Below are 20,306 nucleotides of genomic sequence, written 5' to 3' on the forward strand. Positions count from 1 at the left end.
AGTAATAACATGCTAAGTCAGTTTGGTGGCCAGAAGTCAAGATCTCAAGACGGCTCCATCCATCGATCGTTGATCTGACTCACCCTAGCACGCCAACAATGCGGAAAACCTCAGAAGTCACTAACCTACTAGAAAAGTTATTTCAGACAATATTATAAGTTAACCAAGATTAACATTTATTTTCCAGGCAAGAACAGTTTCCAAATTGGTATAATTGATAAACATTTGCACAACTGATCAGCAGTACAAAAATAACACAAAACAAAATAAAACAAAATTAAAAGGTCAGTATACCTGGTCTTTAAAAAGTACATAGTGTAGCGTATGAGGACACACACCACACTACGGGCCGATCTGGCTACATAATCGTGCCTTGTTGTGTTTTGTCACTTCCCTTATATACTCAGACCAGACAAAGAGATACCAAATGTAGTTATAAAAACCTTTTGGTGTTTAGGTTCCCGTGCTCCATGGTCACACCTGGCTGGAACACGTTCAGAGACCCAAAAGGAGGACACACCTCCTTCTCAACAGAACACAGTTCTATCGAGTTCTTAATCTTCTCCATAATATAAGTGATAACTGTGAAATTGAGACCAATTGAGTCCAATTGTTTACTCTCTTTTTGAAGTCCTTTTGTTCCTTTGGATATCCCTTCTCAGATCAGTCTTATTGCATTTACAGGTTTTGATTCACCTCCTTACATCATCAACACAGTTTCACTGATGATCCAGAATAAACTTTAAACCCAGGACAGAGTGTCTGAGTGAATGTGGTCTGGACTGTGTGGATGAGTCTCATTGTGTCAGAGACATTGAAGAAGGACAGAGTTCCTGCGCTCTCATCCACATACACTCCTACTCTGTAGATATCTTCATAATCTCCTGTTCTTCTTCTTCTGATGATGATGGGCTTCACAGAGAGATCAGTCATTATGTTATTGTGTATGAATGAGTATCTGTCAGGAGAGCAGATCAAACTCCAGGACTGATCATTAGATCCAAACCAACAATCTTCATCCCATCCCTTCCTGCTGATGTTCTTATATGACACTGATATAGACACAAGTCCACTCCACTCAGTCTCCCAGTAACAGCGTCCACACACACTCTCTCTACACAACACCTGAGGACACACATCAAATCTGTCTGGATGATCAGGATACGACTGAGACTGAGACACACCTGTCACCTTTCTGTTCTCCTCAGACAGTCTGAGATCAGTGTATGCTGTGTTCGGATCCAGTGTGAAAAAACACTCATCTGAACAGAAGAACAGAGACTTTAATAACCCAACAATCACTACAGTGTGAGTGTGTGTGTGTGTGAAGTTTGTTCATATTTATAATAAGGTTTTTGTGCAGAAATAATAACAAATCAACTTGAGATCAAATTGAATTGAAGTTTGTATCATGAATAGAATCGATTCCTCACGAGACTGAAATTAGCTTCGGACATAAAATATGTCATCACAGCATTTAATAAAATATATTGTAATGACAGTAAAGTTGTATAAAAATAATATCTTTCAGTAAGAGAGAAGCTGTCAGAATATATTTTAAATGTGTCACAGTACATTTATACACAAAATCCTACAATTGTTTAAATTTATTTGTCTTGATGTAAACAAGTTATTAATTTAGACATAATGCAAACATTACTTCAACTGGCATATTTGCATCTGCTTTTATTTCAATAATTGAAATACTAAAATAAATAATACATCATTATTAAAATGTAGTATAATAACAATAATGTTAATATTTATAATGTTTATAAATGATTATGTATTTTAATGAAAACAAATTAATAAAAATATGTTATGATTATAATGTTGTTGTACTCTTAAAAAAAAGTATTGCTGGTTTATCTGAATGTTATACCAAATGAAAAGAACAATAATAATATTACAATAATCATATAGCTCTTTAAAAAGTCAGTATTTACTATTAATGTAATATGATTACTTTGGCTATTAGCATAATGTAAACTTTATAATGTAAACAAATACATGGTTGCAGTAATCATTTATTATTTAAATTACAAAACTTAAAACATATTGCAGTAGCATTGTTGCAATATTTACTAATTAAAATGTAATAATAAATAAAAATGATACTGAAATAAAGTGTATATTATTATTTTTAATTAATTGTAATTGTCATAATATTGAAGAAAAACAAATGCTATTTTAAATATTATTACAATCATACTAATTACTACAATAATAAAAAATAATGACAAATTAAATAAAAACTACCAAATAATTGACAATATTTTAATAATAATAATAATAATAATAATAATAATAATAATAATAATAATAATAATAATAATAATAATAATAATAATAATTAATAATGACCTAAAATAAAATATTATTGATAGAAAGTAAAATTGTATATATATATACACACACACACACACACACACACACACTATTGCAATATTATTCCATAAAAACGAATATTTATCTTAATCAAATCAAAAATATGAATTATTATAATTATGATCTTAATACAATCATAATTGTATAGTATGATTGTCATACATTTCTGGAGTCCTGCTGTAATCCTGGATTCTCCTCCATGCTCAACACTAAAAACACACACATAGTCAGTCAGTCAGTAGAAGACTATGCAGTTGCTGACATTGCAAAAATTATTATAATTATATAGATATTATTTTTTGTCTTGTTTCCAGACAAACAACTTCCTTGCTGTCCACTTTTTTTATGCCACACAAGTTCATAGAGGTTCATGCACTGTTGAGGTTCACCCCTTCATTGCATTGCAATTTTGCATCTGCATTGTTGGGGATTTGTAAATTGTACACCAAAATGTTTGTATTTTACCCCATTTCATATTAACCAGTGATATTTTTATGATAACTTTTTTCAAATCATGCCCTAAATTCTTTTGTGTGTTTGCATAACAATAAGGGTAACAGAGTTTTGTACCATTCAGGTGAAGCTATAATTAAAAAAAATCAAAATGTAATATGTTCTCGTCAGAAATGGACACAAACTGCATAAGGGTTAAATAATAAACCCCAAAAACCTCTCCTGCACAACATACTTGAGTTTATTTAGTGAGCAGGTTAAATCCTCCAGCTTTTCAGAGAGCAGCTTCACTCCTGAATCTCCAGGATGATTGTAGCTCAGATCCAGCTCTCTCAGGTGTGAGGGGTTTGAAGTCAGAGCTGAAGACACATAACCACAGCCTTCCTCTGTCACCATACAGCCAGACAACCTACAAAAACATACAACAGCAATCCACATTGAATTAGATTGTTTTTTGTTCCTTTTTATATTTAACTGATCAATAAAATGGTTGGTCACAAAAAAAGGATTTTGTGCTCATTTATCATTATCAATAAGAAACAAATATTGGAAAAATTTTTTTAAATGCAAATGTAAAGCATGAAATCTCTCACAAATAATAGTGGCACAATACTGCTGCTAACATCTTATGTAAAAGTAGTGAAAGAAAGAAACATAAGATAGGAAAAAAGCCCTAGTGGCCAATGTAATGGCTTCTTTCTGCATTTTGTGTAATAATTGCCACAACCAACACACTTTCACAGCTTTTTTAATTCTGTTAAAACATATTCAACTCAATATTACAGGTGAAGAGAGAGGCGGAGCTGTAAACTGATCACCTCTCTAGAAAACTGGAGGATCCAATCTGCTCAATAAAGAGTCCCACAAGCCAACAAGGCCTGATAGGACTCCTTCTTCAGCTTGACGCCATTCCTTACTTCCGTGTCCACCACGGATTCAGGGGTTGCCCAACAGACCTTCACAGCACGTTTGGGCCTGTCGAGTGTGTCCGGCTTCCTCCTCCGCCAACAGATCCAACTGAACCGCTCTTTGTCTAGCTTGTCACCTAAGACCTGTTTGCTTTAGGAGACCCTACCAGGGCCACATAGCTCCTAGGGCCACTGAGGCACTCAAACCCATCCACCACATTAAGGTTGTGGTCCTAGGAGAGACATTCTGTCTTCACTCCATTTGTTTCTACAAATTCTTTGCCATCTTTCTTCATATTTAGTTGTCTATTATTATCTATTCGCAGTGCATATTCATTATTGGTTCTACATTTTAATACATTTTTGAATGAATAAAAACATTATTAACATTTTTTTCTAAAACAACAATCTTACTGATAAATCACTGGACTGTTTTATTCTAGTTTGTGAATCTAAAATAGTTAAACAGCTTGGGGGATGCACTCCCATATTGCCAAATTTAAGTGAAGGTGGGAATCTGCTGACTTTGACTGGGGATATTGTCGGATGGTGGAAGGAATACTTCAATACTGGAGAAGGATCTCCTCAATTCCAATTTTCTTCTTCCAGCATGTTCCACTGAGGAAGCAGAGGCCAGTGGCTCAGATAATCAAACACACTAAAAAAACTATGTCTTGAAGATATAAATGCAGACGTCTATTTGACGTCTCTGAGATGTGCGTTTGCTAACAGGGAACCTGCTGTCAATGAATCTATCCTGTTCATGCCAAGTCTATTCCAAGTCAAGTCTATTCATTGTTCAGTCAAGTGTGTTTCAAGTCAAGTATTAGTTTCATAAATTAAGGATTATGTCCCTGTAAATAAAACTGCACATGAGTTCTCACTATGCTCATCTTCAGTGAACTAAATTGTTACATTATGGTAATTAACTATATGAAATATTCTGCCTGCATGTCTTTAATTTGTGATCATTCTAAATGTATTTTATTAAATAGAATCAAGCAGTAAAGAAAAGCACTCTAAATGTGCACACTCACTAGTCTAGACTTCACATTCGGAGGGAGTGTTTTGCAAAACTACTAGATAATTTCAAATCTCACATCATTAAAACAACAATTATGATATTATATCTTCTGCGATATTGCACATTGTGCAGTGAGATTACATGTAGAAAATCTATACAAGATTAACACGCTAATTGCATACATGGTTTTTGCATGCATTCTAAACATAAGGATTTTTTAATGAGTAAATAAAGTATTTCAAACTCAAACCTCAGTATCTTCAGTCTACAGTTTGAACTCTTCAGTCCTTCAGAAAGAAGCTCCACTCCTGAATCCTGCAGATCATTGTTACTCAGGCCCAGCTCTTTCAGGACAGAGTTTGAGGATTGTAAAACTGAAGACAAACTCCCACAAACTCCCACGGTGAGATTACATGTGGAAAATCTAAATAATATGAATATGGTAATTGTAAACTAAATTAATTTTAATATTATTGTAATTTTTTTTAAATAATACATAAATAATTAAGTGCTTCAAACTCAAACCTCAGTATCTCCAGCTTAGAGTTTGGACTCTTCCTTCCATCCAAAAGAAGCGTCACTCCTGAATCCTGCAGATCATTGTTACTCAGGTCCATCTCTCAGGACAGAGTTTGATGATTGTAAAGTTGAAGATAAACTTTCACAGGACAGAGCAGTGAGATGACACCCACACAGCCTGTGAAAAGAAGACAATTGAAGAAAAATATTGATGTGAATTTATCAGGCTATATAGTTTACTCTTTGGAATGCATGTTTGTACTGAATAACAGGAATACAATAACAATGCACTTCTAAATTATTTCAAAACTATTGTATTTCATTAGTTATATATAAATTGTATTTATTGCATTACTAGACTATATACAAGTGGTGGGTTCATCACTGATTGTCTCTGTAGTTGAACATGCTTAAAGGGTTAGTTCACCCTTGAAAATTCAAAATGAAAATTAGATGTTTTACATACCATCCTAGGAAGCATCCTAGGTGTATGGGATTTTTTTCTTTTCAGACAAAAACTTAACTGGCATTTTTAATCTCTATAATTTTAGTGGGCGGGTGGTTCAACCCCCAAGAGCCAATTGAGGGAAGTCTTATTACTAATAAGTTATGTGTTCTGAACTGTTAAAAGCTACCCCATGATAAATACAATGGAAAGACTTGGAGGGACTAGGACAATTGAATTTGATTGGATTTGTCTGAAAGAAAAAAAGTCACATACATCAGGGTAAGTAAAACCTGCTAATTTTATGGTGAACTAACTATGGTCACCTTAAATACAACATGTGTGATAGATAATGCTTTGTTGGCAATTTATTAACCATAGATTTACATTTTCAGATTTTCTGTGAAAACAAACTTTAAGTGCTATAATTGCTTTATGCTTTAATTAAGTGCTCCTTTATTGGACACTGGTTGCATTCATATTTAGTGTTCCTTTTGTCTATTTTTACAAGTGCATTAAGTGCACATACATACATTTGTTTTCTATTACAAATACTTTCCGTAGAAACAGTACATTTGTACTGAATAGACTATACAGACGTGGACAAAATTGTTGGTACCCTTTGGTCAATGAAAGAAAAAGTCACAATGGTCACAGAAATAACTGTTATCTGACAAAAGTAATAATAAATAAAAATTCTATAAATGTTAACCAATGAAAGTCAGACATTGTTTTTCAACCATGCTTCAACAGAATTATTTAAAAAAATAAACTCACGAAACAGGCATGGACAAAAATGATGGTACCCCTAGAAAACACTGAAAATAATGTGACCAAAGGGACATGTTAATTCAAGGTGTGTCCACTAATTAGCATCACAGGTGTCTACAACCTTGTAATCAGCCATTGGGCCTATATATATGGCTCCAGGTAATCACTGTGTTGTTTGGTGATATGGTGTGTACCACACTCGACATGGACCAGAGGAAGCAAAGGAAAGAGTTGTCTCAAGAGATCAGAAAGAAAATTATAGACAAGCATGTTAAAGGTAAAGGCTATAAGACCATCTCCAAGCAACTAGATGTTCCTGTGACTACAGTTGCACATATTATTCAGAAGTTTAAGATCCATGGGACTGTAGCCAACCTCCTGGACGTGGCCGCAGGGAGGAAAATTGATGACAAATCTAAGAGACGGATAATCCGAATGGTAACAAAAGAGCCTAGAAAGACTTCTAAAGAGATTCAAGGTGAACTTCATGCTCAAGGAACATCAGTGTCAGATCGCACCATCCGTCGTTGTTTGAGCCAAAGTGGACTACATGGGAGACGACCAAGGAGGACACCATTGTTGAAAACGAATCATAAAAAAGCAAGACTGGAATATGCCAAACTACATGTTGACAAGCCACAAAGCTTCTGGGAGAATGTCCTGTGGACAGATGAGACAAAAATCGAAGTTTTTGCCAAGGCACATCAGCTGTATGTTCACAGACGAAAAAATGAAGCATATCAAGAAAAGAACACTGTCCCTACTGTGAAACATGGAGGAGGCTCTGTTATGTTCTGGGGCTGCTTTGCTGCGTCTGGCACAGGGTGTCTTGAATCTGTGCAGGGTACAATGAAATCTCAAGACTATCAAGGAATTCTAGAGAGAAATGTACTAGCCAGTGTCAGAAAGCTTGGTCTCAGTCGCAGGTCATGGGTCTTGCAACAGGACAATGACCCAAAACACCCAAGAATGGCTAAGAGGAAAAAATTGGACTATTGTAAAGTGGCCTTCTATGAGCCCTGACCTCAATCCTATTGAGCATCTTTGGAAGGAGCTGAAACATGCAGTCTGGAAAAGGCACCCTTCAAACCGGACACAACTGGAGCAGTTTGCTCATGAGGAGTGGGCCAAAATACCTGCTGAGAGGTGCAGAAGTCTCATTGACCGTTACAGGAAGCGTTTGATTGCAGTGATTGCCTCAAAAGGTTGCGCAACAAAATATTAAGTTAGGGGTACCATCATTTTTGTCCAGGTCTGTTTCGTGAGTTTATTTTTTTAAATAATTCTGTTGAAGCATGGTTGAAAAACAATGTCTGACTTTCATTGGTTAACATTTATAGAATTTTATTTATTATTACTTTTGTCAGATTAAAGTTATTTCTGTGACCATTGTGACTTTTTCTTTCATTGACCAAAGGGTACCAACAATTTTGTCCACGTCTGTATATCCTGTCCCGTCTAAGACTGTAAAATGTTTTTAAATAAACTTAAATACATAACTTTTTTTTTAAATAAACTGTTAAACGTCATTAAGGTCTTACTTCATCTCATAAGTGGAAAACGGTATTACAAAATTCTCTGTTTTTGATTTTTTGACTAGATAAAATAACACTGATACAATCATACTGAAATATCTGCTACCTATAACAATGAAACACCTATTTATTAACATGTTTGAACATATTAAGTTTCAAACGTGTGTGATTGTCAAACCTCAGTATGTTTAAACGACAGTGTGAACTCTTCAGTCCATCAGAAAGCAGCTTCACTCCTGAATCCTGCAGGTGATTGCTGCTCAGGTTCAACTCTGTCAGATGGTTTGATGTTTGTAGAGCAGAAGACAGAGTTTCACAGCATGTTTCATCAAAACCACAGCTTTCAAATCTGCCAAAATAGAATGTTTTAGCCTGATTATCTACTGATGTTCAGTTTTTTCTGCAATAACTTATTTTCTCTTCATAATGGGGAAAAATTTCACTTCGCATTTACATTTCATTGTTTAGTGACGTAGAACAAATCATTTAATTAAACAGCAGTCAGTGAAATACTCACAGAGCTTTTCTGCAGCATCTCACAGCTGGAATGAGTCTCTTGTAGTCTGATTGTTCTGATGTGAACCTCTTTGGGTTGAACTCATCTAGCACCTTCTCTGACATCAGTAGTATGTAGGTCAACACTGTGCACATTGAAGATGAGAGATCTCTTCCTGGATGTTCATTTGAACTGAGGTAACTCTGGATTTCCTCATATAATGAATTATCCTTGAGCTCAAGTAAGCAGTAGAACAGGTTGACTGAAGCTTCATCTGAGATGTCCTGTTGTTGTAATTCTTTAATGTGGGCACTTAGATTTCTGATGCTCTCTGTAGTGTCTTCAGGGTGTGTGATCAGGCCTTTCAGCAGATTTTGACTGGATTCAGTGAAATACCCATCAGAAACCGCAGGAACAGGTCCAGATGCCCTCTCTTACTCTGCATTGCTTTTTCAATGGCTCTCTCTGTTAAGTCATGCAATTTGACGTTTCTAAAAAGAAATGTATGATTTTGCATGACTGTAGTTTGTGAATTCTCAAAGAAAAACTTAAGTTCTTGCTGGTTCTTGTTCAGGTAACAGGTGAACACATGCACTGCAGCGAGGAACTCTTGAACGCTCAGATGCACAAAGCAGAAGATCTTTGTCTTATAAAGTCCAAATTCCTTCTTAAAGATCTGAGTGATCATTCCTGTGAACTCAGCATCTTTACTCACATCAATGCCACATGCTTTCAGATCTTTCTCATAGAACACAATGTTTTCCTGCTTCAGCTGTTCAAACGCTAAGCTTGGCTAACTTCAGAATCATCTTTCTATTTAAAAGTAAGTGCTCTGAACATTCTCCTTCTTGTTGTTCGCCATATTTCTGACTCTTCATGTTCATCTGTATCCTCAGGAAGTGAATGTACATTTCAGTGAGTGTTGTGCTGATGTTCTCTTCATTGTTCTCAGTGAGAATATCCTGAAGTACTGTGGCTGTGATCCAGCAGAACACAGGAATGTGGCACATGATGTAGAGACTACGAGACGTCTTAATGTGTGAGATGATTCTGGAGGACAGACTCTCATCTGTGAATCTCTTTCTGAAGTACTCCTCCTTCTGTTGGTCAGTGAATCCTCGGACCTCTGTGAACAAACCTACATACTGAGGAGGAATCTGATTGGCTGCTGCTGGTCGTGATGTCACCCAGACAATAGCTGATGGAAGCAGAGTCCCTTTGACCAGACTTGTATAGAGCACATCCACAGATGCTTTTTTCTCAACAGTGTTCAGTGATCTACTTTTAAAATTTAGAGACAGGCGACTCTCATCAAGTCCATCAAATATAAATGCTATCTTACATTCCTTATATATCTTTGATTTCTCCAGGTCCTTCAGTTCAGGATAAAATTCTAGCAGAAGCTCATGGAGACTGAAATCTTCATTTGTCATTAAGTTAATCTCTCTGAATGGAAGCAGGAACACACAGTGTATATCTTGATTGGCTTTTCCTTCTGCCCAGTCCAGGATGAACTTGTGCACAGAGACAGTTTTTCCAATGCCAGCGATGCCCTTAGTGAGAACAATTTTTTCTCACTGTTTTTCCTCAGTTCAGTAAATATATCATTGCATTTGATTGGTTTGTCCTGTGTTTTTCGCTCTTGAAAGCATCATCAATCTTCAGAATCTCATGTTCGTGATTGACATCTTTCATATCTCCTCTGTGATGAACAGATCTGTGTAAACAGCCTTGAGTTGTGCTTCCTTGTCTTTGTTGCCCTCAAAAATATATTCTGTTTTCTCCTTCATGTTTGTTTTGTGAGTTTCTAAAAAGTTTTGCAGCTCTGTAATAAAAACAAGATTGAAGATAAAAAAATATACATAATTGAGAAATATTTTAATACCTGCATGATGATATAATAAACACTCTTAACATTAAGTCATTTGATGACAAAGGCGGTATCAACTAGTGATGTATCATAAACATGCATAAATATAGTATACAACACAAAAGACAATATACACAATCAGTAACAATATAAGGAATGATCTGGCAATATGCATAATAGGGAAATTCATAACAGGACAAATAGTCTAGGACTAGAAAGGAATAATTGCAGTATGCAGTATGTGTCTTTTTAAGAGAATTGTGTAGGAAGGAGATTCTCTCTATATATTTATAGGTCATAAATATATTTGATCTGGCAGAGGTGGCCGGTTATATCTGATTAGTTTAAATGGTACATCTGGATTATAGCCCCAACCCCAGAAACTCATTTTTAAAAATAAGGTATAAAATATGTTTTAATAAACTGGATATTTTGAAGAATAAAAACGCTTCAGCCAAAATCAACATTGTATTTGGTCAGTTTGATTACATTAATCAGTGGAACTAAAGTAACAAGTGTTACTTTCTGTCTCGACAGGATCTCCTGACAACTCGAGTTACTTTTATATACTGAAAAACTAACAAGGCAAACTAAATAACACATCGATTGATCATTACTGTGACATTACTGTGAAATAAGAAACACAACTTGTAATTTTTTTAAAAAAAATTACCGCTGTAGTCATTTACTTACACTGGAAAACCTTTCAATAACACATTTATATTGAGATGAATTCAATTGCGTAGTTTGTCAGTGTATGTCGGCCCCAGAGGGATATGTACTCCTAGGTATGATCATTCTACTTAAAATATAATAATTCTTTCATATTTTCTGTATTAGGGCTTCTAATCACTGCACAATTTTATTAATAATATAAGATTGTTACAAACAGTGTGACATTGATCTAATAAACTTGGCTATGACATGACTTGACAATGCACTAGTGGTAAAGAAAAAGATCATGCGAAAGCGTAGTTTAGCTGTTGTACTTTTATGTTTGCTAAAAGGAGAGGAAGCTGTGATAGAGGAAGTTTGAGGTATTTGACTCTTGTTTTGGTCACAAAACCATATGAGGAAGCCACGGTAACAGAAATTTGCAAGATTGTTTCATAATGTCCATCTTTCATCAGGGACAGGCAAAAACTAGGATCTCACTATCATGAAAAACTGGAACAGTGTTGATGTAGACCAGGCATATACAGTGTTCAGATTTTTGGCTGTAACACACTGTTGTAGATGTTGTTGATTTACCTTGTATTTCTCTGTGTTCCTCTCTGCCATCTCTGAGGATTTCTGTTTATCTGGTAGAGAAAGAAATTAGTTGAGATATTATTCCACAGAATTAAAATGCTGCTAAATCAAGTGAGTCTTTGTAACATTACCAGTCTTTACTCTGATGTTAGTAGTACTAGTAGTGTGTCTAGTCATAGTAAAGTAAATGTACCGTTTCCTTCAGCATTTGAGCCATAAATGGTTACTGGTCCTGTAAAGGTGTTTCCGGTCAATAAAGGAGCATTTACACTGCACCTGTTTCAGAATATATATCAACGCTGACTGTAGTCGGGGCATTTCTCATCTGGACTGGATCTTAGTGTAACGAAAGAGAGATTATTAGATTTCAGAAATAAATGCAAAATATACATTTAACAAAATTACAGACTTCTAGATGGTGCAAATTTGAATGAAGTACTACAGGAGATTATTTAAAAACATAAATATATGATTCGTGGATCTGCCCTAAATATGGAGATCAATAATCAATAATAATCAATAAATCTACTTCTAACATCACAACTACCAAAACATAAGTCTACAGCAGATACAGATGGCGAAGCGTGACTAATCCAATCCCAGAGCCAGTCCGTATCCAGACCTGATTGTGGATCAGGAGCTAGAGGCCACTTCTACAGCCCTGACCCTCAGTGGAGACCAGACCACCTAGATGAGCCCCAGAGACAGATCCTTGGGTGAAGAGGTCATGGCCATGGGCACAAAACCTCGTTATCCAGACAATTCTGTCTGGACGGTGGAGAACTGGCCCTACAACTAAACCTGGATTCTCCCAAAAATTTTTCCTCTATTTCTGTCACTGGTAGAGCTTTGGTTCCTTGCTGCTATTGTTTATGTGGGGTGTAAATATACCCACATAATTTGCCTTGTATTTCTTGTATTTACTTCTAAAAGGAGCACATTTTCTTTTCAAAAAGAAAAGACAAAAAGTAGAAAACCACTGGTTCAGTTTAACAGTTTCACTTCTTTTTATGTTCAGCTCATGTTTGTTAGATTGTTAGATAGATTCATGACACAGGCTTATTTATGCACTAAAGTTGCTTTACCTTGTTTTTCTCTCTGTTTTTCTCTTGCCTCTAAGCATTTATGTTCACCTGTGAAGAACAAGGTAATAAAGAATATTAAAATATGTTAAAATCAAGAATGCTAAAAAAATTATATCTGAAATTAGAAATAATTATTCGGTGAGCTATTGTTCTGCAGAGCTAAAAAAGTGTCTCAACCACATCAGCAACAGCAACAGCACCTTCCGTTGTATCCAGATTCTGCTCCACGTCATCTTCTGTCATTGACTTCTGCAGGACAAGAAGAAAAGGTTTGAATTTTACTGAACAAATTATGTATCCTTAAGAGATTTTTCAAAAGAATAATAGTAAGACTTGTAGTTATAACAGTGCTGAGGAGAAATGAGACAGGAAGATCTACATGCACACTTTTATTAAAAGTGTGCATGGAAATTCCTGATGAGACCTTTTATTTTTGATTTTGGGAGCAGACCCAACACCCAAAGCTAAAAAGTTATGTATTGGTTAAAACAGGATTTGTGATGTGTCCAAAATCGAGTTTAAATACTCAAGATTTAATTCAAATTATGCTCTTAGCTGGTTTTTCAACTATGCTCTTTTGCCATCATTTATTGCATTCTTTGAGGGTCATTCCAGCTTGCACACCTGCTACTACCTAGCCACAATGAGAAGAAAACCTTCCAGTCTCAGTACTTCTATTTCTTTAATTAAGTTTCTTTTATTTCCATGAGAGTTCGGGAAAGTTAAGTTTGCCCACCGAGTCTCCAAGTTCAACAATCCCATAACACAAAGGCAATGCAAGTAGAAACCTGTCACGCAGCGTGTGGTAGGCAGGAGAGCTCACAATGGACATAAATGAAAATAAAGCGATTTAATCTATTCAGATGAAATAAACTATATAAATACAGGCAGACAGGCACGCAGGCAGGGACGACATCACACGCAAAAACAAAGACGAGATCGGACAACGTGAACTCAAAACACACAGGACTAAATACATAAGGAAATTAACTACTCTAACGAGACACGGCTGCAGACAATAATACAATTAACACGAACTAAAGTCAGGGCATACAGAGCACATGACATGAGACAGAAACAATAACAAAAGTCCAGAGACGTGACATTACCCCCACCCTCCCGGAAGGTGCGTCCTCGCTTTATAAAGAGTAACATCAAATAAAAAACAAAAAACAAAACGACTAGGAATTGGGGATACTGGATCTTGGGAGGAGGTTCTGGTGGAGGACGGCCCCCAGGAGGGAGTAGACAGACAGTCCAGGAAGGAACAGACAGAGGGAGGAGCCAGGGAGGAGACAGGAGGAGTCCGGAGCAGGAGGAGATCCAGAGCCCAGCCATGGTGGTCCACGATGGAGCCGACGGAAGGAGGAGCCATGGAGGAGAAGCAGCCAAAAAGCAGACAGACATCGAAACACAGCAAACAGGAGTATAAGAGGCAAGGCAACAAGAGTCCAAAAAACAGGCAGAGGTCGGGTCAGGCAGTAAACAATCAGAGTATCAGAGACAGGCAGGGTCAAAACCAAAGAATCTAAGACAAGGGAAACACAGGGCTAGGCTAACTAGAAACAAACAACAATCAATCAATGCGACCTGCAGGTGAGGGGCCTGCTTCAGAATTTATAGTCTTGAAACAGGAAGTAGCAGCAGAGTGATCACAGATCGTCCAGAGGTAAGAGCTTAATCTGTTAGCAAATTTATTTTGTGGCTCACGGGCCTACTCAAAAGTATCTTACCTAGCTATTAGAGGATGTGTTGCTTAAGAGGGATTCGTTGAAACACGCTGCAAAACTCTGGCGGAGTGAAGAAGAGATTGAGGCGGGAATGTTTAGTTTTTCCCCCCAAGCTACACAGAGAAAGAAAGCCAGCTCTTCTGCCCATTTCTAGAGCTAGTAAACGTCACTGACGGGAAGGCAAATACTACCGTGGCTGCGATAAAGGAAGTGCTGCGTAAGAAAAACATACCAATTCAAAAGTTGTATGGATTCGGAACAGATGGAGCTGCTGTAGTGACAGGTAAGAACAAGTAGAATTTAGTGTAAGGACCTGCACATTGTCAGTGCTTGTCTTGACTTGTCATGTTTTTTGTAATGGGGACTCTGAATAGTGTAGTCTGGCAGCTGAAGAATGACCTTCCTGGTTGCTGCCAGTAGCATGTGCTGGCTGTCCCTGCATTTGGGGGTCATCACACTGTAAAAGAACCTTCTTTGGATTGCTGCATTTAAGCACAGTACAGAATGACGTGTTCGGTTGATGAGAGAGTAAGCGGTAAAAGCATGTGTAGTTCCAATGAATAAGTTCTTGTTAGAAAAAAAAATAGCTTTACTATCTGCACAGGAGGGACTTGGTGTTGTTTCCAAATAAAAATAAATATATCGGTATTGGCCAAAATGAGTTTTCGGAATATCTGCATATCTGCAAAAATCCAATATCGTGCATCTCTAGTTTGTATAATTTCTGCTACACCTAGCACTTTGTGGCAACATCGTATCTAAACGACGACGGTGCTGCCACATCTTCTGGGTCATTAAAAACAACCAAATTTTTTCGTTTAACACAAATTGTGGCCTGTATAATTGGTAGAGATCGTGATTCAAGAAAAAAAAAAAAAAAAAAAACCTTGTGACTACTTGGTTACATGATGATCTTGACGCCCCAGCTGGATTAAGTAAGTATCATTTGTGAGGAAGAGAGGGACAGGAGAGGTGGAGACCAGCTGGAGAAGAGAGGTATTCTGGTCAAGATTCAGGACGCAGCTAAGTACTACAAGTCTGGGAGAACCGAACAGAATAACAGATCCAAGCCTTAAGTTGTCTACCTGTGCAAACTGTTTCAGTTTATCAAATTAGCTACTTGATCCTCATCTGGATGGCCTCCTGGACTGAAGATTTCAGAACATAGGCGTCTCGAGAGCCTTTCAGGTACTGGGACAGCAAGCTGGCCAAGGTGGATGATGCAGTAAATATAAAACATCTCAAAACTCCTGCAGCGGCCTGAACATATTACAGTGCAAGGATGGCGGATCTATAAGGAGCGTTCTTGACTGAGGCGTTCAAGGTACAATGTGAACATAGACCAGCTCACCATGATGGAAAAACTGGCATCCCAGTACCTGCATCCCAATGTGCCTCCTAGCCATCATAAATTTGATGTGATAGTATAGTTTATAGTTTTATAGTTTTGAATGCTATTTATGGAGGGTATACACATTGGGATGCAGGAAATGGAGGTGACACATCTGATTGAGACGGTTGAATCACCGAGTCACTCGATTCTTTCAAATGCTGATTCATTCAAGGAAAAGAAACGCCGTGTTACTCTGCACTGAAAGGTCAAGTTCATTTTATTTTCTCTATAGCACCACATTACAACAGAAACCATTTAAAACTCACTTAAACCAATCCACAATAATAAGTAAAGAAGTAGATAAGGTACTTAAAAATACAAGTAAAAGACGACATGATTATTATTGTAGTGTTATCATGCTAGATATGTCCACAAATGTTTTAGGCAAACTTGATCCACAAATATGATTTCTGAAGTATTTTGTATGCATGTCCTGCTGTGTTATATTTTCTAACATTGTAGACCTGTAGTAATCATTTTCACAATTAAGTCGTTACCTTTTTATTTCTGGAAAAAATGGGAATGAATGTAATGTTGACCTGTATATTACTTTTGTTCATAATTTAAGTTCTTTGTAAATTAAGCAAAGTGATATCTGCGCATTGTTTTATATTTTTGTATTATAAGTTTATACGTGTAAATAAAAGACAAGAATTGTTTATTCAAAGCAATTCAAATTCAAAGCATGTTATAATTTGTACTTCTCATTCGTATGTGAAACATCTAAGGCAGCTCTCTTCTTGCACAAAACAATCAAATAGTAAGAAATAATGAAAAACTATTTTAGAAAATGTTTATTAACAAAAACAAATAAGATCAGGCATGGCATACATCACATGCTGTATTACATACCAACTAATAAGTTACAGAACATTTATTAAACACTGAGGAATAAATAAAAAAAATATTATCCATATCATAACGTGGAGTAAACAGAAAAGATAAAAGGCATTTTAAAATGAAAACAAAAGTGAAAGTAAACTGTTTTCTCATTTTATTCAGTTTCACAAAAAGCACAGAGAACACAACAAAACTAAATTAATACAAATATATAAGTTCATCAATCAAAAAAATGATTAAAAAAGGTTTAATAAACTAGATTTTGAATTAAAAAGTCCCTCTGACATCACTGAATGATATACTTTAATCAGAATAAAATCTATTTTCACACAGGTTTACTGTGAACAAAAATATATAGAATTTAATGAAAGTAGATTTAAAGAGAAATAACTCTTACTATTACACACTGAACTCAGAATAAATTGGGCACACACACTCACTCAAACACACACACACTCACTCACACACACACAGTCACACACACACACACACACACACACACACACACACACACACACACACACACACACACACACGCACAGTCACACACACACACACACACACACACACACAGAAACACACACACTCACACACACACACAGAAACACACACTCTCACACACACACACACACACACACACACACACACACACACTCACTCACACACACACACACACAACCCACCCCGGAGCAGGCCTGAATCGTTGCTCGAGCACGTAGTATCCTCGTGGAAACTGAAAACCGGTCTCTTCACCCTGAGCAGCAAAACAACAGTGTGAAGAAGTCAACCTGATGTGTTTATGAACTGATCTCCTGCTGATGTGAGGTACTCCGACAACCCCATGTTCCTCCCTCTCTCCCTCTCTCTTCTCTCTCTCTCTCTCTCTCTCTCTCTCTCTCTCTCTCTCTTCTTCTTCTTCTTCTTCTTTTGTGCAATTTAATGGAGATTGGCATGGTTTCTTGTTCATTACAAGCACCGACTGACCAAAGAGAGCAGACTAAATACATACATCCTCTGTCTTTGCATACATCTCTAAACACTATGAGGTGAGCAGAGTTTATGCACTGGAATAATGAAGCTGTTGGTATGTAACTTGGAAAAGAATAAAGATGTAACTTGAAAAGAATAAAGATGAAGTTTGACTTGAACTCATATGATGATTGTATCCAATCTAAATATGACAGATCTAGATAAGAGGATGTATGTATTTGGTCCACACTCCTTATCAGCGGTGGCAATGTAACAAACAAGAAACCAACACCAACCTACATTAAATTACAAGAAGAAGAAGCGAGAGAGAGAGAGAGAGAGAGAGAGGAACATGGGCTGTTGGGTGTGCCTCCATCAGCGAGAGATCAGTTCTTAAACACATCAAGGTTGACTTCTTCACTGTTGTTTGCTCCAGGGTAAGAGAGTCAGTTTTCAGATTTCCACGGATACTAGAGTGCTCAGGCAACGATTAAGGCCTGCTCCAGGAATTGTGTGTGTGTGAGAGAGAGTGGCCATGTGTGTGTGTGTGTGGCCAGTGTGTGTTTGGTGAGGTGTGTGTTTAGTGAGTGTGTGTGCTAATTTATTCTGGGTTTCGTGTGTAATAGTAGAGTTATTTCTCTTAAATCTACTTTCATTAAATTCTATGCTATTTTATTCTGTGGCCTCGACTTCTGCGTAATAGATTTTATTCTGATTAAAAATGTATCATTCAGTGATGTCAGAGAGACTTTTCATTAAAACTCTGAATTCTATCTCTCCTTTTTACAATATTTTTGATTTTGATAATTTATATATTTGTATTAATTTGAATTTTGTATGTTTGTATTATTGGCAGGAAACTGAATAGGAAAAACTGTTATTCACTTTTTTGAAATACCTTTTATCTTTTCTGTTATACGATTGTGATATGGATCTAAATAAAACCATGCACAGATATCCTTATTTACAAAGACTTGAAGTATGAACAAGAATTAATATACAGGTCAACATTACATTAATTTGTTTTCTCCCAGAGCGATTCTAAAATAAAAGTGCTTGACTTAATTGTGAAATAATTACTACAGTCTACAATATTAATATTAGAAAATATAACTGTGGAATTGTCCCAGCATCTAAACTACTTCAGAAAATCATATTTATCAGAGATTTACTAAGCTAATGGTTTCATATCTAACATGTTTCTTTTACTACAATAATAATCATGTAAATCTTTCTGCTGTTACAGGAAGTACTATCATCTCTGGACTCTTTGTTTATATTTTGTCATTGCCATGTGCTCCCTGTACTACCTTCCCTCCGTGTTAATTATGTTATTGTCATCAGCTGTGTCTCGTCAATTTACCCCGTGTATTTAAGTCCTGTCTTTCAGTTCCTGTTTGTCCGTCAGGTCCCTGCCAATGTCTACCTGTGTTTATCCTGCCTGCCTGTTAGGCAGAGCCTGCCTGCCTGTGCTGCCTGCCTGTCTGTATATCTTTATTTTACCATTCCTGGAATTAAGCCCTTTATTTTATTCAGATCTCGTTATGCTCTACGTGCTTACACTAGCCGTGACAAACATTCGGACCTTCAAAAAGTAAATAGCAGCGTATTTTCCCCTTATTTTTTTGCCATGTTGCAGTTCAAGACCCCAAAGCTTCCCTCATCCGCCTGCTGGAGCAGAAGTTGCTCTCTCGAGGACTACGAACTGTTCCTCGGGCAGCGCGACTCTACGCTACCGGACTGCTCTCTGCTCGAGACTCTATTTCCATGGACTTAACACACTCCAGCCGGCGCAGCTGTCCGGGAGAAGCGGTCACGAGAGAACCTGCGCCGCGTCGTCCAGTGGGTGCTACAGTGTCCTGCAAATCAACCATGATAGTTTGCGCCTGAGGACAGGCACCAGCCCCACTCCAGATCAGAGGCAACTCATCCCTTCACGCATGGTCAGGCCCAGCCTGAGCCCACTGCTGACGCGGGCGGTCGGCGTGACCACGCGGACCATACGTCACAGAGGCGACAGAGCGTGGAGGCGTAGCAGGACCAGGCCGTATCGTCAGGCCAGGTGCGCGAGCCAGCTGTGGAGCTCGGCGGTGAGACAGCCGACTCTGCGAGGAGGCGCGGAGTGGGCTCAGCCCACTACACATCGGCTGAGGATGGGCTGATCATCCACCTGGGGCTGCTGGATCTGCAAAGGGGCTGGATGATGTAGACTTGGACTGGACTTAAACTAGGCACCTCCCTGTATCTGAGTTCCTGTTCCCGTTCCGGCTCACCCAGTAAGCCTTCTGGTTCCGCAGCCGTCCCGTTAGCCCGCTAGTTCAGCCCAGCCATCGTTAACCCGCGCTAGTTCCGCCCAGCCGTCCCGTTAGCTTCGCTGGTTCGCCCAGCCTTCCCGTTGGCTTTCGCTGGTCCGCCCAGCCGTCCGTTAGCTCTTCGTTCCAGCCCAACCCGTCCACGTTAATTCGCTGGTCCACGCCCAGCCGTCCCGTTGGCTTCGCTGGTTCCGCCCAGCCTTCCCGTTAGCTCGCTGGTTCCGCCAGCCCTTCCCGTTAGCTTCGCTGGTTCCGCGTAGCCTTCCGTTAACTCGCTAGTTCAGCCCAACCGTCCGTGCTCGCTGGTTCCATTAGCG

General features: G+C 37.8%; 1 pseudogene; it reads right to left on the bottom strand.

Annotated features, from left to right (window-relative positions):
- Positions 1-639: 639 nt before the first annotated feature.
- On the bottom strand, positions 640-11,690 carry LOC122342327 (annotated as a pseudogene).
- Between the last annotated feature and the right edge of the window lie 8,616 nt (positions 11,691-20,306).

Source organism: Puntigrus tetrazona, chromosome 4 (genome assembly GCF_018831695.1).
Source record: "Puntigrus tetrazona isolate hp1 chromosome 4, ASM1883169v1, whole genome shotgun sequence".
Classification (NCBI taxonomy): domain Eukaryota; kingdom Metazoa; phylum Chordata; class Actinopteri; order Cypriniformes; family Cyprinidae; genus Puntigrus; species Puntigrus tetrazona.